Source organism: Lonchura striata, chromosome 13 (assembly GCF_046129695.1).
Source record: "Lonchura striata isolate bLonStr1 chromosome 13, bLonStr1.mat, whole genome shotgun sequence".
NCBI classification, from domain to species: domain Eukaryota; kingdom Metazoa; phylum Chordata; class Aves; order Passeriformes; family Estrildidae; genus Lonchura; species Lonchura striata.
The window spans coordinates 18,521,066-18,542,782 of NC_134615.1; positions in this window are offsets into that span (position 1 = coordinate 18,521,066).

A 21,717-nucleotide genomic window follows, 5' to 3' on the forward strand; every position below is an offset into this window, starting at 1 on the left:
ATATCCATTTCAAGCAGTCCATTGCCTGGATTACCATTATGTGTTTGTTTCTCATTAACACCCAGAAACTCCAATCCTATTTCATCACATGCCTATTTACATATTAAAACAGAGGCAATCCTTGTCCTGGAGCTGTGATTGACCATAGACATCTAGTGAGACAAGCAGTGGGTATGATCAAAGAATGGGAGGAAGAACAGGGTCAGAGAGAGTTACAACATATATGACATTTCCTGTGGGCACAGCTGCTGGAGGTATAGGCGATGGTAAATGGCCATACAAATTTTTAAAGGAGCTCCTGGAATGACAGTCAACATATTCATATATTTGGAAAAACAAAAAACAAAACAAAACAAAAAAACCAAAAAATCAGCAATGTGTTTCTTTACTTAAATTACTTCATTTCCATTTGATAAAAACCAATTTTCATACCTAGAAATGAAGGCAGGCCCTTGGCTTCTGAGAATACCTGAAGCTTCCATACAAAGGGAAGTAGAGGCTTATTTTCCATCACAGCCTCAAAGGCCACCACAATGCCCTTGTTAAACCTCACAGGAGGATTTGCTAATGCACTTTACCTGCTCACACACTTTCTAAATCTTCAGATCTGTCTCTGATTTGAAAACATTTAAAACCCTGATAAAAACTCCTATTAAAAACCCCATCCTTCCACTCACCATCTTGGCCAGCCCACTTTCTAGAACAAAACTGTGTCCAGGCCCTGGCTGATGAGTAATGGTTTGCCATATGTTCTTACTTACAGAGCAGGGGATTAATTCCTCAGTGACATGATGGGAAGGCCAGAGTCTCCAGCAGGAAATAATGTGGTACTGGCAGAAAAATAAAGGAAATGGAAAAAAGTCTGAATATATTTCTGCTCGACTGTACAGATTACAAGAAGGGACAGTGCAAAAAAGATTGCTGCTGGAATTCTGAATTCCAACCATGGGCTCAGTAATGTGTGTCCTATGGATACTGGGAGGAAAGCAAGGCTTAACAGGGTTGGTTTCCTCCCAGTATTAGATAGAACAGAAATACTGCAAGGTGGATTATAGACTAAGGTCTGGCTGACTTCTGCTTTCAGAACCTCTGACATATGCTTGGAAGAAAATCCCCTGGTGTCATTCTAGATCTCTGGAGTTAGCCTGGATTTGCAGGGAAACCATCGAGAATGAAGAGCAAGTAGAAGTACAAGAAGGGACTCTCACATTTCATGAAACTCTGGTGCTTGTAGAAGCACTCCTATTTTAGGACAGATCCCTGCTTGCAAAGAAGGGATCTTCTGATCTGTCTTGCATGTGCAAAGTGTGGTTCAGTACTGAAACACCCAAGCAGAGCATCTTGTGTTCTTCTAGATTAGATTCATGGAAGGACTCGGAATTAGCAGCGTGCATTGCTGAGCCATACCCACTCCTTATTAAATTCCTCCAATGACAATTTTACTGGTGTTTTATATTAGTGTTAACAAAGGACCTGAATAAGATGTAAGAAATGTTATATTTTAAATAAAAGTCCAGGTAATGTGCCACTGGGGACCTCAGGATCAAATGAGCTTTTATATTTTTATGTAGAATGTAATCACTTTTTTCATTATTGTGGTTGCTGCATTACTGTTATTAAAGAGTTTATTACCCTGTGGGGGATACTGCTCATTGGAATTACGTGCTTGCAGCCCAGCAGAGACAGTGTGGCTTCAACCCTTAATTCATGATACAGCCACAGGACAACAAAATGTCAGTACACTGGTACTGGTGTGACACTCTGGGTACCCAGTGGAATCCTGCTTGTACCAGGCAGTCAGAGATACATGCAGCTGGAACTGGAAAATCATTGTTATATGATCATCTGATTTGCAGGTCTTTAGTACATGCTGGGTTTCTAGCAGTCTTCCAGGGAAACTGGCCAAAATAGAGTATGTAGGGAGAGGGCAAATTGGCCAAAAAGAAAAAAAAAAGGTAAGATATTACAAGAAATTGCCTAACGGGCCACTTATCCCTATTCAAACTTTGGAAAACCTTAGAACTTTTCCCTAGACTGCAACACAGCTATCATTTATTACCAAGGTGACCTTTATCCCTCTCCTGACAGCACTGTGCTTTAATCAGAAGTATTTTTGGATAGTAGTCGACTTATTAGAAGACCCACTGAAGCCCCACTTTAGAAGGATTCCCACTGATTTCTACCAGCAAGCACCAGAGTGAAGGTGACAGACAAAAGGGACACACTGGGGCCTGTTGGCTCCTCACACATCAAATACCTCTTCTTCTACCCCAGCTCCAGTCTGCACTCATGAGACTCTCATAGAGCAGGGTGCTTTATTCCACTGGGTTTGAGTTTCTACACCTCCCAGAGTCCCAGGCTAGTTAAATGTATAAATCCAACAAAGCAAACATTATTACTGAAGTCTCCTCCTTGGGACTCCAGTGATGGTTAAGCATAGGTGGTGCTACTCCTCAGTGTTTTGCTTGTTTTCAAGGGGGGCAGATATATACATGTGATATATTAACACTGGAATGCAAAATAGCTAAAGGAAAGTCTGTTAAGTGTGTCCATCTCATTACCTGTCGCTTCAATGAGACAAAGAAGGAATCTCTTGGAGGAATTTGGAAGGATTGTTTTATCCAACCATCTTAAGGAATGCAAGTGATCCATACTGCCCAAAAAGGTTATAGAAAACAACAAAATAAATAGGTCTCTCTCCTTCATCTCATAACTAGAAAAATCACCTTGCTTAATTTTCTATGAAAAACTGTTAAATAAATGCCTGTCCTGAGCACAGGAGGAAATGATTCCTCAGCTCCACATGCAGTGGCTCCTCTGCTTCCATGTCATGGCTGAATGAGTGGTCCTGAGCATACAAAATCCACACATATCATTACAACACAAGAAAACTGGATATCCTGGGACATGTACACTCATGAGGGCATTATCTGGGGTATTACCATTTATCAAATCCATCTTTCAAAAGACTGATTTTGGATTTCATGTCTAATCAGCAGACATGCACAAAATGAACTCGGCCCCTATGCAGCCCCAAAGCAGGAGCCACTCCCTGTCCTTGTACACCCATTCACACTTCACACACACATCCTGTGGCTCAGAAACCCTGACACACGCAAAGGAGATCCAAATAATGCAGAATCTACAAAGTAGCAACATCTGTAGTTAGACTATTTAGCTTAAATCACAAGGATTAAAAATCCCCCTGGCTCTAGGAATACCCTAATCAAGCAAGGGAATCACAGAATTGTGGTCATCTTGCACTGCCTGGCTGACCAAGTGATTTTAATTTTCTTTTGGGATAGATATTGGATCTTACAGACCACTGGTCTGTTTCCTTATAAAATTAAAGAATTCTGCAGCACCTGGATTATCTCTGTCCCCTCATTATGTCCTTTTTTGTATGTAAGAGTCAAGAAAATAATGCTTTAATGTGAAAAATTTAGCATTAAAAAGAAAAAGCAAAAAGCTATCTCAAGACTACAGAGAAAAGCTCCTGGACAAAGCTTCAGTCTTCCTTTTAATGACTGTTCCATAACTTTAACAAAATCCTATGAGTAGGAGATAACCTAACAAATTCAAGCATATCTTCAAATGCAATGTTGGAAATAGATTACAAAATGTCTTCAACTCTCTTCTAAAAAAAAAAAAAAAAAGCCCAAAATCCTGGATGAACAGGTTGCAGTATTTCCTTTTTTTCCAGGATATTTAAAAAGATTATTAGAAATCTGATAATGAAACAGCACTTTCTAAACCCCCACTATCATACTGCATTTCCAATACATGTATATATGTGCTCTGAAATTTAATAGATTATTTTATTACCATTTTTTTAAGGAATGAGAAGAAATGATAAGATTCCTTTCACTAACTTCTGCAGGGTTCCATAGATCACCCAAGAGAGCACCACAGAAGAACAGCATTTCCATAATCCCTACTTTGAGTAATAGTTTGAATATAAAAGATTACTGTGCTGAAGGCAGCCAGTGGACATATTTCATACTATCATGGTAGCTTTCTTTCTTATCACTTTATTCCATGATATCATCTCTCTTGGAAAAATAAGAGAATATGATATTTCTGTCTCCTGGAGTTGAGAGGAGCGCAGTGATTCTATCTGGTTTAATACATGATAATGCTCATACATCAGTTTTCTGTGAAAATGCAGAAAATCCAAGGGAAGGATCTCAAGGAAACAAGCTCACATACAATGTGTGTGTTTGGCTTTCTCCTTTTCTGCAAGCTTTCCACCACTGCCAGAGAGCTGTGGCCTTACCCTTTCTACAGAAAGAATAATCGTAAATCTGCATGAAGTTCATGATGATTAGTTTCTCTTGGAGCCAGGCCAAAGAATAAGCCTTTCTCCAATACAGACTTCACATGCTGGCTCTGTCAAGAATTCATTTATTAATCCTTTCGATCAAGCCTGGATTAAGTCATCCAGGGGCCCTAATGACATCGAGTAACTCTTGAGGTACACCCCCCAGGGTGAAAATTCTCCAGAGCAGCAAGTGGAGGTTACCCTGAACACCATGTTATCTTCACTGTCCATGTTTATCTTCACTGGAGCCTAGCACACCTGTCAGGCTACCTGTGCACAGGCATCACTGCTGCCCTTGTGGGCTGTGCTGAGTTTGAGGACAGGACACACCACACAACAGTGCCACAGGCTGCAGGAATGTCTGAAAGGCACATGTTGGAAAGGATAACTAAGCAAAGAGGAGAAGATCAGGTCTAAGAAATCCAGTAGTGGACTGTCTCCCTGTTCTTTTGGGAGTTTTAAAGTTATTCTAAAAGTTCCTATGCCTTCTGATATTTACATATTTCAACTGAGTTTTCTCATGCGTGTTCATGTAAATAATGACTGTTTTGCATTCTTCTTTGTGGGTGGAGAGAATTGATGGACTGTTGGTTTGACCAGTGTGGTTGGAGAGGTGGCAGTTTCACCCTCCAACCCACTGTCATTTTTGCTATTGTATATACTGTGGAGTGAGAAAATAAAGTTTGCTTTTTTGGGTTCTTTTTCTTTCATTTTACATCTAACCTGCTTCTGTGAGTTATTTCGTGTCACAGTGTGACAGTGGACCTAAGAGTTTCTTTACTCCTGCCCTTTACTTCTAAAAGTACAGCCATGAAAAGATCTTAGCACTACTCAATGTGTAAAAATCTACAGACTTACTTTCCCATCCATAGCATTATTTTTGCATCAAAGGCAATCAAACTTTAATTCAGTTTCTACTTCCCATAAGCTGTATTAAAACTCTGTCACTCCATTTCCTAAATGCTCAGCTGAAAATTGGTTTCTTTGGCTTTTAGCCCCTACAAGTTTCACTGTTTAAATTCTTTGTCTTTAAAATTCGGATGTAAAGGTTGATATTCTACTTCAAAATCATGATTAAGCTAAAAAGCTAATTTCCACTTTCTTTTTATCTATTTGGCTGTTTCATTTCAAGAGAATTTGCAAGATTTTCCCGTGGCAAAAGTCCCACCTGGTCCAACTTGCCTGCAAGGTTAGAGTCTCCTCTCAAGTGCAGCTGAGTTCAAAGCTGTCCCTCTCCCCCTTCCCACCACATCCCCCTTTCCAATCCAGGCAAAGATTTGTTGCAAACATTTCACAGAGCTCTAACATTGTGTGAACTCCTGCAGAATTATTGTTGTTCCAGGAATGTCCTGGGGGATTTTCAGAGCTGCTGTGAGACAGTGATATCCCTTGTGGAGGACTAATAGACTGTCACTGTTTCCACTGGGAACAATGAAGGTCAGACATGCCAGGTAACCTGTGTTAACACGGAACTTCCTCACTCTGCTCAGGAGCAGCTCTGAAAATAACACCGTGCCTAGATACCCCTGCTGCCATCCCACTGAGACACATCAAATCAGCCCCAATAATGCAGTGCTTTTGCTTCAGCCCAGTCCCTGGTGAATCCACTCTACAGCCCCACAGGGTCTGCTGCTCTGTCAGCAAGTGTCAAAGGATGGGAAGGGAGATGCAGGGCAGGAGGAAAGGTTGCCTGTTCAAAGTGTCTGTCCCAGCAGCTCAGCCCTGAGCTCTCTTCTCATCCTGCAGCACACCCCTGCCTGTCTGAGCTCTTGCTTTTATAACCTGAGCAACCAACCCATGTTCATTCATTTTAACTCCTTGTTTGCAAAGTCCTCTAGAAACTGTTGGTCAGTTTTTGGTTTTTGGGCTTTTTTCCCATTAAGGCCCCCCCTCATTTTGGTTTTTGGGTTTGCTTTTTACCTTTCATTTCATTTGGAGTTTTTACCTTTCATTTTCATTTTAAGTTCTTCCAGAAGAAATAGACTGTGCATGTTCACAATGTGGCAAAGAATGGTGGATGAGTTTTGTACCCTCTGCATTTTGAAACTGGGATTCTGCTGAACAGCAGCAGATTCAGGGGACACTCACCCAGGAGTCACTGACATGCTTCTTCAACTAAAACTCTGTAAAAGGTATATATATATATATATATATATATATATATATATATATATATATAAGGTATATACATATATAAAGGTTTGGTTGACACATATATTTTCACGTGATAGCCAATGTTTCATTTTAACACATCTGTAAGCATCTGTTGATCTTTCACTTCCCAATACAAAAACTGCAGGAGCAAGTGAAAAGCTGGTGGGGGAAAAAGGGAGATCAAGAAGTTTTCACAGGAAAAACTGCAATTCATAAATATTATGACTACAAGAGAAAATGAACCACAGCTTGATCACACAACAAGAATAGCAATTAGGAACAATTGTTGAATTTAGTTTAGGTATGCAGCATACGTAGGTAAATACACTGAATGCTAATGGTTTTATAATAGTCTTATTAATTCACACACATAGTTAATGTTTAAGATAAACTCCCCATCTTTAGAGTAATTTATGCATTCCACTTTTATAGAATTCCAATTGAATGAATATGAGCATAATCATTTTGCACAAATGTTCTCTAAGGAGTGTGCAGAGAGTCTGAGGCAATGCTGAGGCTCCCCACAGCTTTATTCATAATGGATCAGTCTATTCATTCCTTATTAATTTAATGGAGTACAACTGAGCAGTCTAGCAGCTTGAGCTTATGAGTGTTTCACAAATGGGGCTTTTTGCCTGTAATCGCTTAATCCTACTGGCTAGGCCTCATAAATTGAATAAAGGAGCGAACTAGGTTTTAATTAAGTCTAAGGAATGAGCTTGTCTGAAAGATACTTCAGCCTCTTAAGATCACAGTGGTGAAGTGTGTTTGTCCAGGAGCCTAGCAGGGGCAAGCATCCTGGGCTACTCAGGTTAGAGACCAGTTGCTTTGATGTAAGGTGTTGTTAATACCTTTTTTCCTTTAATTAAAAATCCGTTCTCCGCTGTCAGTACCATCCAAGAGCACATGTGAGAGAACTGCAGCAAACCTGGCTGGTTCTGGAAAAGAAAGAGGTTTGGGATTCATTCCTTCTAAGTCCATAAAACAGCTCACACTATAAAAAAAAAGCACAGATTGACACCAACAAACACTGGGCCCTGTGAGCTCTGATACGCTCTCCCTTGTGGCTCAGTGCCCCTGGGTAAATACAGCTCAGGCAGATTCCATGAGGAAAACTGTAAAACTGGGAGCCAGGCCCTCATTCCTCTCAGGGGTCCTGTACTCCTGGTCAGAGGAAGCAAAGTGCCACCTGGCCATGTGTGCCACCCTATGCCATGATTTGTCTCCTTGGATAGCCAAGTACCAGCTCAGGGGGACTGATTTGGTACTGACCTCTCACCACATCTTGGCAGGACACGTGAATTAAAAAGTCTCTCTTTAGAGGCCCAGTGCTGTAAGTCTTTTCTAAGGAAAACAGAAGGATTGTATCTCTTGCAAAATGTATTTGCAGCCCCTTTCTGTTAGAATTCAGCAGGTGGAGAAACAATTCTGTTATAAGTGTGCAAAACTGTCTCTCACCCAGGCTAGAAAAGAGGGGTATTCAGATGCCTCCCCTCCCCACAGTGGTCTCTAGAGAACAAAAATTATCATCTTCTTTACTGTTTTTTTTTCCCAAATTACTTGTTGAAGTTATATCCTGGGCAGTGAAGAATTCAAGATCCACAGTGGTGTAGAAGTCTTTCTTAGGACTGTAGTCCATTTTTTCATTTTGTACCCTGGTGGGCTGTCTGGAGCATCTGAGTTGGAAAAAGAAGAGATGCTGGGCACTGAACTCTCCCTCTTGGGACCAGGGCTAGAATGTAAACTGTACTGTGCATTATCATATAAAGAGCTGGCTTGGTAAAGCATCTTCCAGGATGCAAGATTTTCTTTTTATACATGTCAATGAGGAACCACATTCTGGAAAATCCTAAATCAGGGCAGTTTTTTGTCTGATTGTTTTGTTTGAAGTATATTGAACAGAAAGATGCACTGTTTCTACTACGATTTTACAGCTTACATTATGATATTACAGGTGCTCAAAAGTCCTTGGTTACCTGGCTATGATTTTCATACACCAGTGCAACAGTACAATGAAGTCCCAACAAAATCAGACACTTTTTGCTGTCTATACACACAAATAACCAAAGATAGGTCCTGACCCCAGACAATCTGAAGCATCCCACAAAAAGGCAGTATTTTAAAGATATTTGGCATTCCTTTGTAGTTTTACTTCCATCTTTAAAAATAAGAAATAGGAAAATGTGAGGTTGGTGAAAGGAAGGCTAATTTGCCTGCCTTCTTGTAGGTATTACTGAGTTATCCTGCTGCCCTTTAGTCATGTTTTGGTATTAACTTAGCTGCAGGCTTAAGTAATGCCAAAGGCAGGAAGGATATGAATTTTAATGAGACACCCATCTTTCACTGAATTCTCCTAGGCTCCTTTGAAAATCCTGACCCTAGAGCTGTGATGTATGTGTGCGTGCTTGTTTCTGGGCATGTTGTATATATTTGTGCACACACAAATCTCCATAAATAAATAAAGTGACATGATCAGATTTTCAAAGGCATCCAATCTCGAGAAGCACATCCCGTTGTGCTCAACAAGAGCTGGTGAGTGCTGAGCTGGTGTGAAAAACCAGCCCAGCCCTCCAGCTCCAGGGAACTCTGAACTTTCCACAGCCAAGGCCTGAGACGAACACACACCATTTCTGATCACAATTGAGTTTTAATTGCTTTAGTAGATTCTGATCTGGGGATGGGCAGAACAATGTGCCTTTCTAAATGGATGGCTTTTCTGTTCAAAGCCACTTCTGCTAAGCAGTGACAGTGTCAGGCATCCTGCCAGCCTGAGTCCGGAGGGTTCTGAGGAGCAGCTCCCAGGCTGTGACAGGCTGGGCCAGTGGAGGCACTCAGGAAGCTGCTGTACATTTTCTATCATGTTGAAATGGGGTGAAGAAGAAATAAAGTTAAACAAACACCAGAAGTGCATGTTAAAATGTAAACGCGAGCTGTATATTAAAGGGCTGTTATGATTGCTTAATTACAGATAGTTTTAAAAAAGTTCCTGGTGGGTTTTCTGGGGGGGTTTCTCTTTTTTTGGGTTTGTTGTTGTTGTTGTTGTTTTGGGTTTTGTTTTTGGTTTGTTTTGGTTTTTGTTTTTTTTTGTCTAAACAGCTTGTTTCTTGTACACAGCCAGAAAGGCAGGAAAGATTTATGTTGGGGATGACAGAGGTACTGTAATCAGCATTTTCAAAGCTGGTACCTATTCAGGATCTCAGATGATTTTCAGTTTTGATTAAATTGCCAAACTACTTAGAAAAGCATTTTTTGTTATTCACACAAGTAACAAGCAAGAGGACTCTAGGATATGAGTATAAAGGAGTGGAGGCTCCTAGAAGTGCTTCTGAGAGCATTTCTCATGGCAGTCAGCCTCACTGCAGACAGGCTCCCCACGGTCACAAAGGGCAGACTTACTATGAAACCAGAAACACAAGGGTTGCAAAACCACAAAATCTGACAAAGACAGGGACTGAAATGATATCCCACTCCCCTAAAAAAAAAAAAACCAAACACGCTGGATTAATCTAGCAAGAATTCAGTAAGTGGCAAAGAAGCATTCATGGACTGCAGGTGAAAGAAGTGCACCCAAGAAGTTAAATTGGAGCCTGACAGATCTGAGTGACTCACTGACATGCCAAAATGGACATTAAAACTTGCCTTCTGACTAACAAATCCCTCACTCCCAAGAAAATTCTCTCTGTAGCTGACACCACCAATTCCTTGCCTACAACCAACATCTTTCCTTTGCTTCCCTCATTAAGGAGAGCTTTGGGTCACAACCACCAGAGCTCAGCAACTGCAGAAAACCAGAGTACAGAGAAGCTGGAACATTCCAGAGTGTGGGCAACTCATTTTTGAAGAGGCCACTTGTATGCAGGTCAAAAGGATCCTTCTCTATCCTTATTTTCAGTGTGAGAAATTTATGGAGCAATATTTTGAAAGTACTTTTGTTAATGGAAGATGTCTTGTTGGAACAAAATTATCTTTGAGGTTCCTTCCAACCCAAACAATTCCATGATTCTATGACTCCATGAAATAAGCAGAAATCTGCAAGTTGTGTCAACTGTCTCCTGAATAAAAGCATGGAGCTCTCTATAACAAAAGCTGCTTAATCAAAGTACCAGTGATCTACCTTTTGAAATGGATAATTCTCTCACATTTTAGACCAATGGCACTTAAAGGGGATAACATATAATAGAGTGCAGTGTTTTCAAAACTACTGCACTTTTTCAGGTGTCACGAACACAAGTCTATTGACTGATTTATACTAATTACTTTAAAAAGATGCTGCAGGGCAAATCACACACCCTCAGTCAATTTACAACAGAGACCATTCTGAAAGTGACAAGGTGTGCACCTACTTTTGAACAGCTGTCACTCTGAAAAGAAATACTGAACTCAGAGAAAACATTTAGAAAATGTGGTTAATCAAACACATAATTCCCATCATATTGCTAACTGTTAATGTTGACACTTATTTCCTTTTTCATCATCCTGTAAAGGAAATAGTCACCACAGGTATAAATATTAAATCTGCACAAGAATTAGTCTTTAGGTGCTAATTTGTATATTTCCTTGAAAAATACTTTTGCATTTTCTATAAACATGTAGCACTGATGACATGGCAGGTACCAGGGCAGGCAACCTGACAGGAGCATCACACAGGGAAGAACAAAGGGTCCTCCCCTCACGTTTTGTGATGCATGAGGAACGTTCTGGAACACACACAGGCAAATCTGATCCCTAACAAATCTCTGCTGCTCACTGACATGATGTGCAGCGAGCTGGGATCACTGATTTGGAAAAGAACAATTAACAGCCCACAGTGACAGGGTCAGGATAGAGCCCAGAGGTTCTTAAATGCATTTGAATAAAATCTATTTTACCAGGGGGGAAAAAAACCAAAACCAGTGCCCGTCTGTCACGTGTCTGTTGGAATGATCAGGACAGTAGGGCCCAATGGTTTTTGGAAGGGGCTGGAGCCCAGCTCAGGCTGGTTGTCAGCAGTGGCTGGGCCAGTCTGAGTGCAGGATCCCACCCGGGGGGCCGGGGCTCCTGACTGTCTGCATTTACACATTAGCAAATGGCAAAACCAGGTGGGACACAGGGGCTGACAGGCCAACAGTCTTTTTCACATTCCCACAATATGACAGAATATAAATACAATCAAAGCACAATTTGCATTAGCACCAGTGGTGAAAAATAGGATGCCAGCACTGTCTAGCACAACAGCTGTTCAGCATCTGAATGAAATACTGTATCCAGTATTCACCCATCTCATAACATCCTTTTTGTAAGTCTCAGAGGTCACCTAAACACATTTATTGACTTCATTATTTTTATATAGGGAGAAAAAATTGATGGTGCTACAGAGCTGAGCAAATAACTCACAATAAAATCTTTATTCAATATATTTCATCTTTTTTTACTGTTGCTGCAACACAGTGAAATTCTTACATTTAACCATTATCTAAAAACACTATCCAAGAATTTCTGCAGTAAATTTTTTTATGCTACAAGATGTTCTTGGAAAGTTCAGAGTGAATGTTTACCATTACAACTGTGTTTTATTTAGATAAACCATGCAGCACTGTTTCTGTTCTCCAACTGACTTATACAATTCATAGTACAATGTCACTTATGAATTTTACTGGTACATGTGCACAACAAATCTATGAACAGTTGGTTTGAGTGGCTCGGATTCTATAACTTGTCAACAATTAATTTCATGGGGAGTAAAATTAAAAGCAATTTGAAAGGATCATATCCCAAGTGTCCTATCCAGAGGAAACAGAGACCAGAAAATGTGATAGCGATGCACAAATCAGAGATTGATTAGTTGTACATATTCTAAACTAAAACTCCCTGTGACATTTTTTATGAGAGTCTGGATACATTTGGTGGTCTTTTTTTATTAAAAAAAAAAATTCATTTCACTGAGTAAACCATTTCACTCATATCCTGAGTGGGAGACAGCCAAATCTCAGATGCTATCAGTTACCCCTGGCCCCTTGGCAAAAATCTGGTGACACCTTAGCTGATGAATGTATGAAAGGAGAGAATATAAATAATGCTCCTGAAACTGATACTTCTTGCATGAAAAGTGCAGCCTGTGACACACACAGGTAAGGTATATTATTAGGATTGCTCAGCACACAGTATCAATTCCTGCTGGTAGACGAGTACCAATTTCACAATACACAGCTCTGAAAAGCTGATTTGCTTCAGGAAGCTCCACTTGGGATCTTTTTTTGAAGCAGACTAAGGAACTGAGACAAGCTCAAGTACAGTTATAAACCTCTCCATAATGCTTATAGGGATGAGACTCTTCAGACTGAATGAGGTCTGAAATTTGCCTGAGAATGCTTTGCCCATTCTTATTGAAATAAATGAACCAACAAGTGAAGCACATAGCTGATTATGACTACAAAAATAACTCAAAGCAAGACCCCCACTGGCTCACACAAAGGGATGGTTCATTGGCTGTGCAGGGTATAAGGAGGAACAGCACAGATGCAAATTGCACTGGGACAGGAGGATGCTGAGCTGTGTGTGTCTATGGACAAGTTTCATCCTTTAACTGTGCACAGGGGATTCTTCAGATGTCTGCTCAAAAGAATTTCAGTCACAAGCTCTGCACAAAAATGCTTCTTCTGTGATGGGGAGACAGGACACAACAATTTCCTGAGCCCTAAATGAAAAGCCAAGCCTTATCCAAGTGTCCTCAGGACTTTCATGCATTTCTGACCACATTAAATTTGCATAATGAGTCCAGGAGATCTAAGTGAAGCATTACTTGATTTCTGTAATTGCCAGAAATACACCATAGGAACAGATTATGACAGGATATGAGGGTATGAGAATGGTGCAAGGAGGTACCAGGTGCTCACGATGGGCTCCTCTGTACCCAGCCATGAGCAACCCCAGGAGCTACAGTTAAGTTCCAAACCTTCTCTTTATTAATATAAAAATACAGGTCTAGCTCTGTTGCCACCTCTTAGAGACCCACCCTGACACAGCATTTTTATGGTTTTGGCAAAAGAAGGCAGAGCTCAAACTGCTGACAGGGATAACAAGAGTTTCATGCAGCCTGCACACACCGTGTCAGGAAGGGGAGAGAGAAGCTCTGACACAGATGACATCCATGTTCCACAATGTTTCTATCACTGACACCGAAGTATTATGACACTATCAATCTTGCTTCCTTTACAATCCTATACACCTCTTACCACTACAAGTGATTTTCCAGCTGATTGCTTGGCAGAGGTTCAAGAGAGGTGCCCACACACCCACGTTTCAGAGTATCCTGAAGGAGCGGATACTCTTTCCACAAAAGAACAAAATGGATTTGTCCCTCTAATGAACTCCTCTTGATCTGACACATGGGACACCAACGGCAGGGTATCAGTTTAATTTCCAGCAGCCACATGTGTCTCTGCCCAGTCAGTGGAACTCTTCCCTTTGTGGGCAACCTTAAAAGAAGGAAACAAATCAGGGAAGTGACTGAAGTGATGCACATGGCATATCTTCCTTTCTATCTTTCAGGGAGACTTCAGGGTGACAAAAAAAATAAAAAACAAGGTTAAAATCCCTACTTCCATTAAATCAATGGGATTTTTGTCATTGATTTTAGAGGAACAACAATTTCTATGTGAAATACTTTGAAAAAGGCTGCATCCTGTCCTGTTCAGTGCCATTACCCAATGTATCAGCCCTGGCTGCTGCTGATTTGCACCAGGCAGGAATCTGATCCCTGTATTGCAGAGATTCACCCTCTCTCACTCCTCATTGTTACTCACCAGCCTAAGCCTGTGCTGCAGATAAATAGTGGGCTTTAATCCCCAGGACTCTCAATCCAATGCCTTTCACCATTGCCAGATTCACATTTTGTTTTGTCCCTTTAATACCAGCTTACAGAAGAACGAAACTGATAAACTTCCTCCTGCTCAGATTGCAGGAGCACAGGATAATATAACAAGTTAAATGAAACATTAGGAGAAATAGAAAGCACTTTAGAAAACATGCACTGCCTCTTTAACATTTCAAATTTTTCTTTTAACGCAAAATTACAGCATAATATAAGAAAGGAATCCAGCAAGATACTTTATCACAATACTTGGGCAACTTTAACTCATCTCAAGTGTTATTATAAGAAATAGAATTTACTGGTATGGACTTATATTCAATAGCACTCCTTCCCTTTTTAATGAAATGTCATTATTCCAATACAAATCCTTTCATTCTGCAACCCGCTCCCCCCTTCATCGCACTATATTTCATTTCCTGCAGTTACGTGATATTATTGCCTTTTTTTTCCACAGCTATTGATTTAGGTGTATATGGTTATTACAATGCAAAATAAAACAGTTCCCCCATCCATTCTACCTTGTACCATTGAACATTAACTTAATTTGTTTCAAATCTGCATTTGATTTGGCAAGGAAACCATTTATCTTTATGAAGAAAGCCCTCATAAAGTAGGGACTTCAGGAGATCACTGCTTTAAAAATTTAATAGCCTTGTGTCTTATACACTAGAAAAATGAATTAAACCTTCAAATATTATATGTCTCAATGTAACCTTTTTGCATTTCATACTATGTTTAATTCATTATATCCCAGGAAAAAAAAATTAGATGAAACCTCACTAGATTTAGGGTGGTAGTTGATTCTTAGTTTTGTTTAACTTGGGCTGGGTATTTCACATCCTAGGATTAAAAGTCATCCAATGCAGTATTAGCAGTTGGATGTAGCTGATGTTCTTGGGATGGAATTGGTTGTTGTGTATCTAATTTGGAGACTCCAAACCTCTAAACCCCAGCATTCAGATTTGACCATACCCTGGCACAGCTCCTCCCATGCTGCATTTCTGAGTGCGTTTGGAATTCACCCAGGATCATGAGTCTTGAACCCAGGAGTCTGGACAGCAGCAATCCTACTGCTCCCTGTTCTTTTCTCCCAGCTGTTCTGCCCACTCATTCATCTTTTTTGTGACTTCTTTGGTCAGGCTTAGCCAAAAAAAAAAAAAAAAAAAAAATCATCCAGTTTCTGAGGTGGATTTCTGGGGAGGTCAGCTTCCCAAACACAGCCAACTGGAAGAGCAGACATGAGGCAGACTATGAAGGCAGACAGCTCATATGGCTTGGTTTGGCTGAGTCTGGCAGGATGTTCAAGGCTAAATTAGCAAACCAGAAACACATCAACAGGCTCAAGTCAAGACCTAGAAGTCAGTAAAACTTTGAGTAAAGATTAGGTCACTTACTCAGCTGAAGAGCTATAAAGGTAAAAATACTCACCTCTAGGCAGGTCAACCTTCATAAACTGGGATGAAAGGCACAAATGTAGCATGGCACACAGAGCATAAATATTGCATTGTTTGCTGCAGCAGTATTGCCAATAAATTGGTTTTATGTTAAGACTCTCAGTATTGCAAAAAATCAATCAAAAAGATACCTAGAATGGGGAAAGAGTTTAAGGCAGAGAAGCATCATGAAAGAGCCAAAGAAAACTAAAGGAGAAGAAAAATTATATCAGAGGACCTCTAAAAGAGGACAACCAAGGGAAGAGAAGGGGACAATAAAACAGTCAGAAGTTGTATAAGTAGGGAAAGCAGGAAGCTCTTAATGTTCAATTCAAAAATAAACTCCCCACCAGAACAACTTCCATCAGCCTGCAACTCTGTATTACTGAGCTATATTCTTTGGTACATCTAAGTTTTATTGATTTTATAACTATAAAGAAAACAGCAGACACTAGAAATACATTGCACAGGTCTCATTACAAATCTCCCTGTCTGTATCTTAGAACATTCTTAAGCTGCATTTAGCAAGCAACCTGGAGAGCACTGATATACTGTGTACACATATTAGAGACATGACTGTATTTGCCTATTTCTTCCCAGTAGGTAACAACAGGCTGTTTTCATTGGATGATCTCCAGAAACAAAATCAGAGCACAGCATTGTGATTACTCAGCTCATACAATGAATTCCCAGTTTCAGTAAGAATAAGTAACATTCTAATTTAGAGCTGATATTTGACACTGTATACAAGGGGAGGGATCTACTTTCCATTTTCTCCTTAGACAACAGCAGTAAACTGCAAAACTCCCTGCTAAAATGTATGATCTTTGGAGAATGCTAATTGACCTACTAAAGTTGGCTTATTTTATTTGGTGAAATTTGCTTATCACAGGCCTCTAGGTGCTCTACATAAACAATATAAATGAAAATAATGAATAGACCAAATACCTAAGTGACAATGGGGACCACATCAATAGCTGTCTGCCCAACAGAATTCAGCTCAAAAGAAGCTGTATTATAGCATCTGATCATTTCAGAAGAGGGAACTTTCCCCCCTTCTGAGGTTTGTTTTATTTCTGAGCACAGGGGGATTTGTTAGTTTGAGGCAGATCAGGCATATCCGCCCCTTGCAGCCTGCAGAGCACAGCACTTGTGTGGATGTGAGCACATGTGGAAGGGATGCCATCCTGTGCGTGTGTAAAGTGGATATTCAGGGAGGGCAGGTGATGCTGGGGGGAACAGAACACACTCCCACACTGCCAGGGTTGACTGCTCAGTGCAGGGGGAATCTGAGACTGCAAATAGAGCAAAGGTGTACAGCTCACAGGGAACCTGGTGGCTCCCTACAGGCCTGAGGACAGACAACAGCAGCAGAGGTTATCTCTGATTTTATGCACTTTCCAGAGTAGAGAATTTCTCTCGAGATAACCTCAATTATTTTGTTGTTGTTGTTACTATTTCTGCGCATGGAGTCTAAGGAGATTTCTAAACAGGATGAAAAAAGCACATTATCTTCTCATGGAAAGGCTCACCCAGCAGCATTGTTCTTCTCATGGAAAGGCTCCTCCAGCAGCAATGTTCTCTCTAGGTCAATCAAGTCAGAAAATAAACTGCATCTGTAGGAACACAGGCAGGATTTGAGAGCAAACCAGTCACCCTGGTGTGAGTCACCATAATGCTTGAGGGATATAAAATGTGAAACTGCAAATTTAATATTGAAATAAACAGACTAGACTTATGCTAGCTAATTAACAAAACAAAATTCATCATTGCTTCATTCACCAGCAGCTCAGGGAGCTTCAGTGCTCACTCTGACCTTGCCAGGCCCAGGGTGCTGGTGAGCTGGAGATGCAGGTGGGGCTCTACAGCCCCCTTGTCCCACGAGAGCAGCTGAACTACCAAGTGCCCTTCCTGATGTGAGGGACAGAGGAAGAGCATCCTTTGGAAAGCAGGATCCCAGGCAGGACCAAGCAGTGCCTGCCAAACCCGTGTGTCCCACTGACAGCACCCAGCTGGGATATCAGGCTGTCAGCTGTGACCTCTCTGTCACTTCATTCACAATTCCCACAACTCTGCAACTCAGCTGTTGCACAACTCAAGTGTTTCTGCTGATTCTCAGGCCAGTGAAAGCAAAGCAAAGAATAATACCTGTTCTTTACAGATTTCATACCCCTTCAGAGCAAGTACATGGAATCAGAGACATGCCTCATCTCCACTGATTTAAAAGTTTGGATGGGAAGATGCTTCATTCAATCTCCTGCTAATACAATATGAAACACTCTTCACAGCTGTAATTTCCTGTAGCATCTAAAATGTTTCCTGTTAATATTTTCCATGTTGTTGCTGTTTTTATGAAAAAAAAAAATCCCCTAAATATTAACATTTTCAGATGGCAGAATGGAAAAAGCTAATATAACTCTTAGAGACACAGCATACAAATCCAGAAATAGATCTAAAGGCAGATTTCTCAGCACTCCCTAAATTCTGGAACAGAGAACAGACCAAAACTCCAGTCCAACCTTCTGCTTTTTCTCACCCAGTACTCAGATGTTGTAATTTGACCTCGATTCTAGCCAGAAGACAAACCTCATTTCTGTAGCGTAACACAGATCATGAACCTTTATTTTATCATTTTGTCCATACTAATTCCTGCATTCTCCCATTTCCATGGCAAATAATAATTCTACCTTCCTTATAACACTTACAGGAGAAAGTTTAGGCTTTTTTCTGGGAGGTAAATTATATTTACTAGCTGTAGTTACTCAGTGCTCTTGCTGTTGAAAGATTTTAGTTCAATACGAGGTTTGAGAGACAGGGAACAATAAACACAATAAAGCTACAAAGTTGCCAAAAACTAAACTAAACAAACAAAAAGTCTTAGGTTTTATTCCTATAGTGCTTCACAGCTACCCTCAAAAATTCCATTTTAAAAGATTTAATGATTGTGTGAGCACCTAAAGGATGAGGGACATCTACACAAAGAGGACTAGGACTGTGCCCAGCACTCACTGGGAGCTTTATTGCCCAAAAACAATTAGAACATGCTTGACCCTTGCAGACAGCAGCAACAGACCCAGCAAAGAACTTCCATTATTATTTGGCTGTTTCTTTGTCCATGCTGCCTGGAGGCCTGAGCCAGTTTTGCAGGAGCATTAGTTTGGCTTCCCTGGTTGCCCAGCCCAATAACTCAGCAAAAACCAGAGGGTTGATGCTCATCTGGTAATGGGAACTCAGGGACCACCAGCCCTGACAGTGAAGCTGCATCATTTATACCTGTGTATATGTCTGTCTGTCTGTCTGGCACAGGGCTACAGGATTTATGCAGTGGCTTCTCTCTAGCTAAGCAAGAAAAAATACCAAATTGGACATATTTGCAAGCTTGTGCAATTAGTTGCCAAGTTGAGTGTGCAGATTTGTTCATGTATTTACCAACTCTTGAACAAATTTTCAGTAATGATCCCTACAGCTGTGGGCATCATTTGTGTAGTCATAGACCATGGGTACTGGCAATCAAATGGGAGAGCCCAAAAATCTGGGAAAGATCTAACAGGAGATCAAGACATACCTTCTGGGAGTGTGCTTGTTCTGGCTAGGCACTCATTTAACCCAGTGAGTTTGTTGAGATTCTTGGTAGCCACAGTACTAGAAGGCAAGCAGACTAGATAGAAGATACAAATCTAGTTTCAGAAAATCTTGCAAATCACCCTAGTTTGTGGCTTATATGGACAGTGAAACATTCTCACTCTTCCCAGACAACATTTGGGACACTGATCAGTTTAGCATTACATCCAGCTTCTGAAGAACTTTGTAACATTTACCATTTCCAATAAGAAACTTTTCTGCACTGAGAAAATGTGTGTGATTTCAGCTTTGTCATAAATCAGTGTGCAAAATTTCTAGCCAGGTTTTTGTTAAAAAGTGAAAAGAACACTCACCAGTGTGGTCATCCCATGCCAGGAGTGCCGGGGCTGGCACAGCCCTGTCCCCACAGGAACAACCTCTGGGTCACCCTGGATTGCACTGTCCTGTACACAGAGGTCAATTAAATCAATGAGATGGTATGTGGGATACAAGTGAGCCTCAGAGTCCTTCCAGATACCAGGGATTCTTTATTTGCCCACCTTTTTTTCCATGGACAGCTGCAGGCGTTTCTGCCAGGCTAACACGGAGCAGAGCAGGGGATATTTGTAGATTACTCCTGTAGAGTGCCATTACCGGGTTCCTCAAATCTGTGATCACACACCCGTGCCTTGCCAATTGTATCTCTTCATATTTGGATTATTTAGATGCAAATCCACTGCACATTGGAAATTCCCCCTCTCTCAGAACGCAATCGATTTTAAAAGCATGCAAGCAAAAGCCTGAGTGCTCAGACTCTTTGCAAGTGTCCATGACATGAAAGACTTTAAGTGACTGTAAGCTATTTTCCTTGCTGTCAAGCTGCCAGACTATTTTCTTGCCATTAGCACATGCCTATACAGGCCAAACTAATGCTTGCCTTTTTGGACATATGTGAGGAAATAAATGTAATTACAAGCAAGATGCAATCACAATTGCTTTACTATTAAAGCTGCTGTATGCTCTCACGGTTTAGTTAACAATACATGTAGAAAAGTGGAATTGCTTGATGTTCTCAGAAAAAGGGAAAAGAAGGGAAAAAGATAAATATGGCCTCTTTCATTTATATCTGTGAAAACACAACATTTAAATGCAGAATTTGACTTCCCAAATATCACACCAAAAACCTTTTAACAGAAACAGCAGGGAGAGAAAGCTCTTTAAACCATGATATTCCATGAAGGATTATGAAAATAGAGGTCATTGCAAGAAAGAGAATTGCAAATACAACTTGAAAAGCTTCTCACATTTGTAAATACATCGAGGAGAATTTATTCCTCTTTGGTTTTGCTACCAAAGGATATTTACAGGTTCCCAGGGAAAAAGGAAGAAAAAAAATGACATCAAATTTGATATACTCTGTGTGGTGCAACATGCTGATGTGTAGTAGTAACACTCAACTGAGCTTCAAAGGAAATGAGTTTTTTATGTTGGAGTTACACATTACAGGCCTGATCCTGACAACACACTGAGCATTTCCTGAGAGCTTCCGTGTGCCCTGAGCCCTCACTGAATTCAGAGACAGCTTTTGATTTCTTTTGGTGTTGGATTATGATCAGAAGTAATGAGACAAAAATGTAGTGTTCTTCAAAGCAGGAGCTGAAGCTCATCTTCCTACTGAGGCCCCTGTTCTTCATTAGGGCTCCAGAGTGATGAAATAATAATGATTAGGATCCTAATAACTGAGTCAATCTTGGTTTGTCTGTTCAGGCAGCCCCAGACTCACACAGTGACATCTCTTACATACCCAGCACAAGAACAAAAAGCATTTGGGATACATGGATAGGTGCTTTGGCACACTGCTGACACCCAAGTGGCTGAACACGTTCCCAAGCTTTGACTGACAGCTCTGATTAGCAGGTCTCAGTACCCTGGATCAGCAAGGCCTGTTTTTCAGCAAACCCCAAGTACCAACAGTCTTAAAATTACACCTCTTTAATGCACAGGCTCTCCTATTTCCAAGCAACTAAGCCTACTGCCATGTGTGGAGGACGTGCAGGCAGCCCCTTCAGAGGCAGCCATGGGGGTGCTAATGTGTGACAGACGCAGCCAGGGGGTCAGGTTCTCCATCCACTGCTGCTGAATGATTCTCACAAACCTCAGAAGTTCAGTCCAGGTGGTGTGTGCACTCTCAGATGACCAAGGCATAAAATTCCTCAGTTGAACTAGCTTATCTGAAATTTCAGATATTTCTAAACTTGCACCATGAAAATAAACTGGAATGGAATGACATCTATGAGAACCAGCCTGCCCTGCACAAACTTTTTGTGGTTCTAAATACTGGAGAAGGTCTCTCTGAAGTCTGTGACACAGCACAGCTGAGAGTTATCCCCACTGAAACC